Source organism: Quercus lobata, chromosome 11 (genome assembly GCF_001633185.2).
Source record: "Quercus lobata isolate SW786 chromosome 11, ValleyOak3.0 Primary Assembly, whole genome shotgun sequence".
Lineage (NCBI taxonomy): Eukaryota > Viridiplantae > Streptophyta > Magnoliopsida > Fagales > Fagaceae > Quercus > Quercus lobata.
In genome coordinates, this window is record NC_044914.1 from 54,437,191 (window position 1) to 54,444,080 (window position 6,890).

The window sequence follows — 6,890 nt, forward strand, 5'->3', positions numbered from 1 at the left end:
TCGTCTCAAAAAAAACATCTAGTTGATTGGAAGAACTTTCATTCAAACTAATTTTAAGGAAAATTCTATATTTTGTGTATGTGTGTGTGTTTTTTTTTTGGAACAAAAGAGCTTTATCACTATCTAAACTGAGGCAAAGGCATAAATAGTTTCTAGATAAGGGTCGGCCCTAGGACTAAAAAGCAAAATTGTATGAAACTCATATCACTATATGTGTGTCTGTGGGGACATATATATACTGATATACACAATTGGACATAGTTATGTAGTCTTTTGCTATTTTGCTTGAAAAGTGAGTAAATATTTTTAATTTTTGTTAGATAACTAAATTGAAACTATAGAAACATTACCCGTTCATTTTCTTTTTTACATTTTTTAACATAATAGATTTTGTTTATGTATTGTCTTTTCATATAAAATGGAATAAGTCACATATTATTGTATGGTTGAAAGACTTGTAAATTTTATATATATCACTTGAAAAAATTGAATTTAAATTAAGCATTTATATTTTATTTATAATATATTTTAAACCTATTCATCAAAAAATATATTATAAACCTGATAAAGTCTCTGATGATTGTATAAGAGATTTGGGGTTCAATTCCCGCCTACACCAAAAACTGATTGGTGTCTTGGTCCGATGATAAAGAGCTATTATCAGGAGCGGACGCCATATGTTGAAACTCTCTCAAAAAAAAAAATATATATATATATATATATATATTATAAACCTGATTAACATGTTATGAGATACTTTTTGCTTTGATGAAACTTTTAACATCTTAAACATTTGAACATTTACTTCAAAAACTAATTTCATTTAGCCCTCACAATATTAACAAATTTGTGGAATACACTGTATTTAAAACATATATAACAATTATTTATCCAACAGACACCAAAGCAACATGCCAATCAATAATCATTTTAGAAACTTATCATTCCAATGAATCTCTCAAAAAAAAAAAACATGATTTTCTTTTCAATTAACTTCTTATGTAATTTTGCACTATTCTGTATCTCAAAAATCAACAAATTTAACGCAAGAAAATAAGAAGAAAAAAATAGCAATAAATTGAAGAAAAATATTTGAGTAGTCTAGAAAATTATGAAAATTAAGCATATGGAATACATAGTTCAAAAAGTGCACCGCTTAAACTATATTGACAGAACTTAAAACTCATATAATATTTTTATTATTCATTCCAAATATCATTGTAATTTAGATTTGACAATGAATTTGTTTTTTAGCCATATACCTTAAATATAACTATATTATAACTACTAAAGATTAGTCATTTACTTTCTTACAAAAATAATGAATTTGAGTTGGAGATTTTATACAATTTTTATAATGTACTTGAAGTCTTATTAGTTTTCATGGAATACTGCATTAAAAAAAAAAAAATTAAAAAAAAAAAACTTTCTTTAAGTTCCTTAAAATCCTACGGAAAATTATATTATGTAATATATATATACACACATATCCTTCATCTTACAGTATATGAGTTTCATAATCCAAAGTGGAATTTCAGGTGGCAAGCGATAATCAATCGAGGGAAGTTAAAGAGCCCATTTCGCAGCAAAAATGAGATATAGAATCGCACTTAGGTTTTTTTTTTTTTTGGCTGAATACTTAACTATTTGCCTAAAAGAACATCAACCCATCTCATTGGTTAGATGGAGCTAAAACTTTGTAAGCTTATGAGGGATAACAAACCTAAAGCTAGCGTGGCCATTGGCTTATAAATCCCTTTTTGATAAATACGAAGTAAAAAGGAGGAGGATTCAATAAAGAGGTTTATAGATGCTTATCTCAACTCTCAAGTATGCCCTAAAAGTGGTACTCTAAATTTCAAAAATTTTATGACTACAATTTGTAAGAAATTGCATATGATTTAATTATAAGATTTGGAACTTGGACCAAATGACTAACTAAATAGTTAAGCTACAAGAAATTTAGACTGTGTTTGGAGAATATTTCAATAAGTAAGAAATTGGTTTGAATTTAAATACTTTACGGGTCATGTAATTAAAAAAAAAAAAAAAAAAAAAAAAAAGGCTACTTAATGATCCTACCATGGAGACCAAACCACCAAAATGGTAGTAGTAGGCCAGTCGATTAAATTAATGATTGCAAAGATTCATAGTTCATACCAACTCCATTAAATTTTCGTCACCAAGGTTGGTGAACAATATGGTTAATGATTTGGTAAGCATAGACGACCCACCATATCATTACCAACATAACAAAATATCTCAAACCACTTAGGCTCACTTGATTATGACACCAAATGTTTCCCTTCTACATTGCTAGCATTTATATCTCTTAATGTTCTAATTTTTGTGATCACTTTCATGTTCTTATCTTCATTTTATAAATTAATTAAATAGGTATGAATGAATGAAACCGGGAATCAACTTGCAACCATATATATAAATACTTTTAATCAACTTGAAGAAAGTACTTTGTTTGGAATATTATTAATGGTAACGAACTATTTTAATCACGGACTGAGAGGATTGAAGAAATTAAGCGTGCGGTATCCATTGTTGGTTTTATTTATTTAATTAAATTTTAAAATCATAGGTAGATAAAAGGTAGATGAGATTTCCACCACAAACATGAAACATTATTTAATTATTAAATTGTTATAATTTGTAAGAGAAAAATATTTAACAAAATTAACTCGAACAGCACGGCTTACAAGGTTACATCATTGACCAATATGGCAAGACATAAGAGTAGTAATTTGTTTTTGTTAATCAAATGTGAAATTGTTGGAATATACTACTTAACATGCAATGCAATAGTTTATCCACACAAAAAAAGAGTTGAAATTCATGGTACTTGGATACCAAAACTTCAAATTTGATACTGTTTCTTATTCAATCTTGGTTGGGTCTAGCCAAGAAATTCCTTTGAATTTTGGTTTAAAGCATTTTGTTAGATTAACTGTGGAATGGGGTCTGAATTTGGGCAGAGGCTTCTCTCATCTTGGACAAACCTTGGGCCAACCAGTAGGCAGGGCTGCGAATCAGTAAAAACTATTAGCTGCACTGAATATGGTGAAGGGCCCTGGGCCCAAATATTGTTCTGTTCCCATCAAAATTATTTGATCATATTGGACTTAAAAAAAAAAAAATTTAGTTAGTATCTTTATCATATTGAACTTGAATTACAAATCCACGTGTATATTACATCAAGTCTGAATAATCCACTCGAATACTTGTATAATAGAAAAATAATCAATAGTTAATCAAACTTAAAATTTATTAACATCAAGCTATGTAAAGTTGTGTATATATGATTATTATACTAAATATTTACATTGATATTCTTCATTTTACATTTAATTTTTTATTATTTTTTACGTATCTTGAGAATAAATGAAAAAAATGGATGATGGTTATTGTGTGTGAAAAAAAAAAACAATCAAAAGTTTTTTTTATATTTTAATGAAATATAGTATAAAATAAATAATCTGATTGCTGCTATTTTTGAAAAATAGATATTTAAATTAGAAAATGTAGGATTTTATACTAAAATAATTATGAATTTTTGCATATAAATTGAAAAAAGAAAAGAAAAAAGAAGCAAGTTGAAGGAAATATGTACCCGCAACTGGTTCAACTTTTCAACCTGCTCTTTTATTCTAGAACGGATTTGAAACTGGTTACATCTTAGAAAAGTCGAAACTGTCTCTGTTGTAATAATATTGAATACTTCACCAATCTCACATTTCTTGCTCTCCACATTATGGTGTGCTATCAATAAAACCCATAGCTAGAGACTCCTCTATTGATTGCCACAAGTTTCATTTCCATCGGTTATCTCTAATCAAGGTGAGTTTAAGTATTTAGTGGTTCTTACTTCTTACCTTTCTCCCTCTAAAAAAAAGTGAGTTTAGATTAAGCTTTATGTCTATAAAATTCGGTATTATTTTCATTTTGGTTCCTTTAAATTTTAGATTTTTTTTTTTTAATTGAAAGATTATTTTCTTAGAACAAGATGATAAATCTCAAACTTAACTTAAGAGACCAAAATGAAACCCAAAAAAAAAAAAAAAATCCCTAATTTAAAATGTCAAAAATAGACTTTATATATATATATTTTTTTTTTTTTTAGTTTATATGTTTATTTACAATTTTTAAACCATTTTTTTCCTTAAGTACAACTATATTTTTGTCAATTTCAACATATTCTTTCAGCTAATCAAAACACAAGAAAAATGTCAGAAGTATCAACAGTAGAAAAACAAACAATGAACACATATGGATGGGCAACTAGAGATTCTTCAAGAATTCTCTCCCCTTTCCACTTCAAGAGAAGGTACATATTTACTTATATATACTACTTGATATTGTTTCTCAATAAGATCTTATTGAGCTTATAAACTCTAGAGTTTATAAGCTCATTAGATTGTGCAAATGCTACATGGCATTGCTTTGCTATTTTGTACAAGGCTAATGGCAACAACGATATCACCATAAAGATACTCTATTGTGGGATTTGCCACACTGATATTCACATGACTAAGAATGAAGCAGGAATGACCAATTATCCATTTGTCCCAGAGTAATCTTTCAATGTGTTTATGAAGCTGTGTGAAAAAATTGTTTGACAATTATGTTCTTTGATAAAAACCATGTCATTATGTTCATTTCATTTTTTTTTTCTTTAATTTAATGGATGTGTGATTGATGAAACCAACTTAATACATACATACATATATATATATATATATATATAAATATATATATAATTGAATCCCATGAGATTCACTTATTAAATTGTTACGTGGGTGACTTGATATAATTTATTTGGTAGAATCACATGATAATCTGCAAAGATTCATAGTTTATTGAATAATTCTTTGGTGAATTGTTGGATCATAGCTTTTGTTTTCTTTAAATGTTTTTCATATTTTATAGGCACGAGATTGTGGGTGAAGTGACAAAGGTTGGGCATAACGTCACAAAATTCAAAATTGGAGATAAAGCCGGTGTGGGCTGTATGGTGGGCTCATGTGGCTCATGTGAAAACTGCGACAGGACTTGGAAATTTATTGCCCCGAAATGATTTGGACCTTAAAAACGTTTGGTGGATTTTCTGAAAACATAGTCATAGATGAGCATTTTGCAGTGTCAATTCCAAATAGTTTGCCATTACATGGTGTTGCTCCACTCTTGTGTGCTGGGATTACCGTGTACAGTCCCATGATGTACTATGGACTCTGTAAGCCTGGTCAACATTTGGGTGTGGTTGGGCTTGGTGGATTAGGTCACTTGGCTGTGAAGTTTGCCAAAGTTTTAGGAACGAAGGTCACAGTAATAAGCACCTCTTCAAGCAAGCAAAAGGAAGCACTAGAACGGCTTGGGGTGGATTCATTTTTGGTTAGTCATGACCAAGAGCAATTACTGGTAACTAAGAACTAGTTATTCTTATTTTGAACTAATACAAAATATCTCACTCAAAGATATGCTTTTGATATCCATAGTGACATACAACGCACGTCAAAAAAATGAGCTTCAAGCAAATCATAGGGCATAGTTGCATTTCACCTTGTGTTTTTGGAATAATTATTGCCGGCTTTGGATAAATGCATCGGCCTCTCTCACAATATGTAAGCCCCATTATTGTATGAGAGGCTCATTGCATGTATCAAAAGCATGGGATACAATATCATATTTATTGGACCTTAATGATTGGAAAGATTGCAACAACATAAAATGTGGTGTTGAAATTTTATTTTGTTATATATATATATATATATGAGAGTTGATTTCTCTTAATTATAAGGTCAAGATACTATGGATTTCTTTTTGGTGTAAGCGGGATTCGATCCTATATCCCTTTTTATTGAAAAATAATTGTATGCTCCATTTGACTTTGGACTATACCCAAAGCAATTTTTCATCGTGAGGATACTAACTTTATTAGTTTATGGAAATTTTCTTAATCTAAAATTGGTTATGAAATAAGCATGAACAATTCTTCTCTCTTAGGCTGCCGTTGACACAATGGATGGTATCATTGACACAGTTTCAGGCCCTCACCCTATATTACCATTGATTGATTTTTTGAAGACCAATGGAAAATTCATTGTAGTTAGTGTTCCAATAGAGGCTCCTGAGATACCATATATTCCTTTAATTATGGGTAAGTGTTTATTTTTAAGGGTCTACTTCAAATGGAGAGGATCATTTCGAGTTCTAGTGCTTCATTTTTTTTTTTTTTTTTTTTTCTAATTGTACATGATTAAATAGGAAGGAAGCTTCTTGGTGGAAGCGGTGCGGGGGGAATGAAAGAGACACAGGAGATGGTTGATTTTGCAGCAAAGCACAATATTATCGCAGATGTTGAAGTTATTTCGATGGACTATGTGAACACTGCCATGGAAAGACTTGCCAACGGTGACGTTAAATATCGCTTTGTCATTGATGTTGCAAACACCTTAAATTCTTCATTTTGATGTTGAAGTTATTCCTATGGATGATGTGAACACTACCATGGAAAGACTTGCCAATGGTGACGTTAAATATCGCTTTGTCATTGATGTTGCACACACCTTAAATTCTTCATTTTGAGTCCTTCACATGACTCGTTGGTGCCCTTCTTAAATTAGTTATGATTCTTATGCAGTATAAATTATAGTTACACATTTTTGTGGTCCTTACCTATGTACTAGATTTGGCTTGTTGGATTTTGTTACCTAATTTGTACTTCTCTTGGTATTGTTTGTTATTTGACTATAATATTTGTTAGTTTATATTAACATCTTGATAATAAGAATTTATTTGAGTTTTTGTTTTTAATAAGGATTTATCCATGGCAGTTCTTCAACCTTACTACTCTCCATGAAAATTATTAGTATAAGTTGTCT

The 6,890-nt window shown here is 29.8% G+C and overlaps 1 pseudogene; it reads left to right on the forward strand.

The window, feature by feature from the left end:
* The first annotated feature begins 4,235 nt into the window (after nucleotides 1-4,235).
* LOC115967247 lies at nucleotides 4,236-6,479 on the forward strand (annotated as a pseudogene).
* Nucleotides 6,480-6,890: the final 411 nt, after the last annotated feature.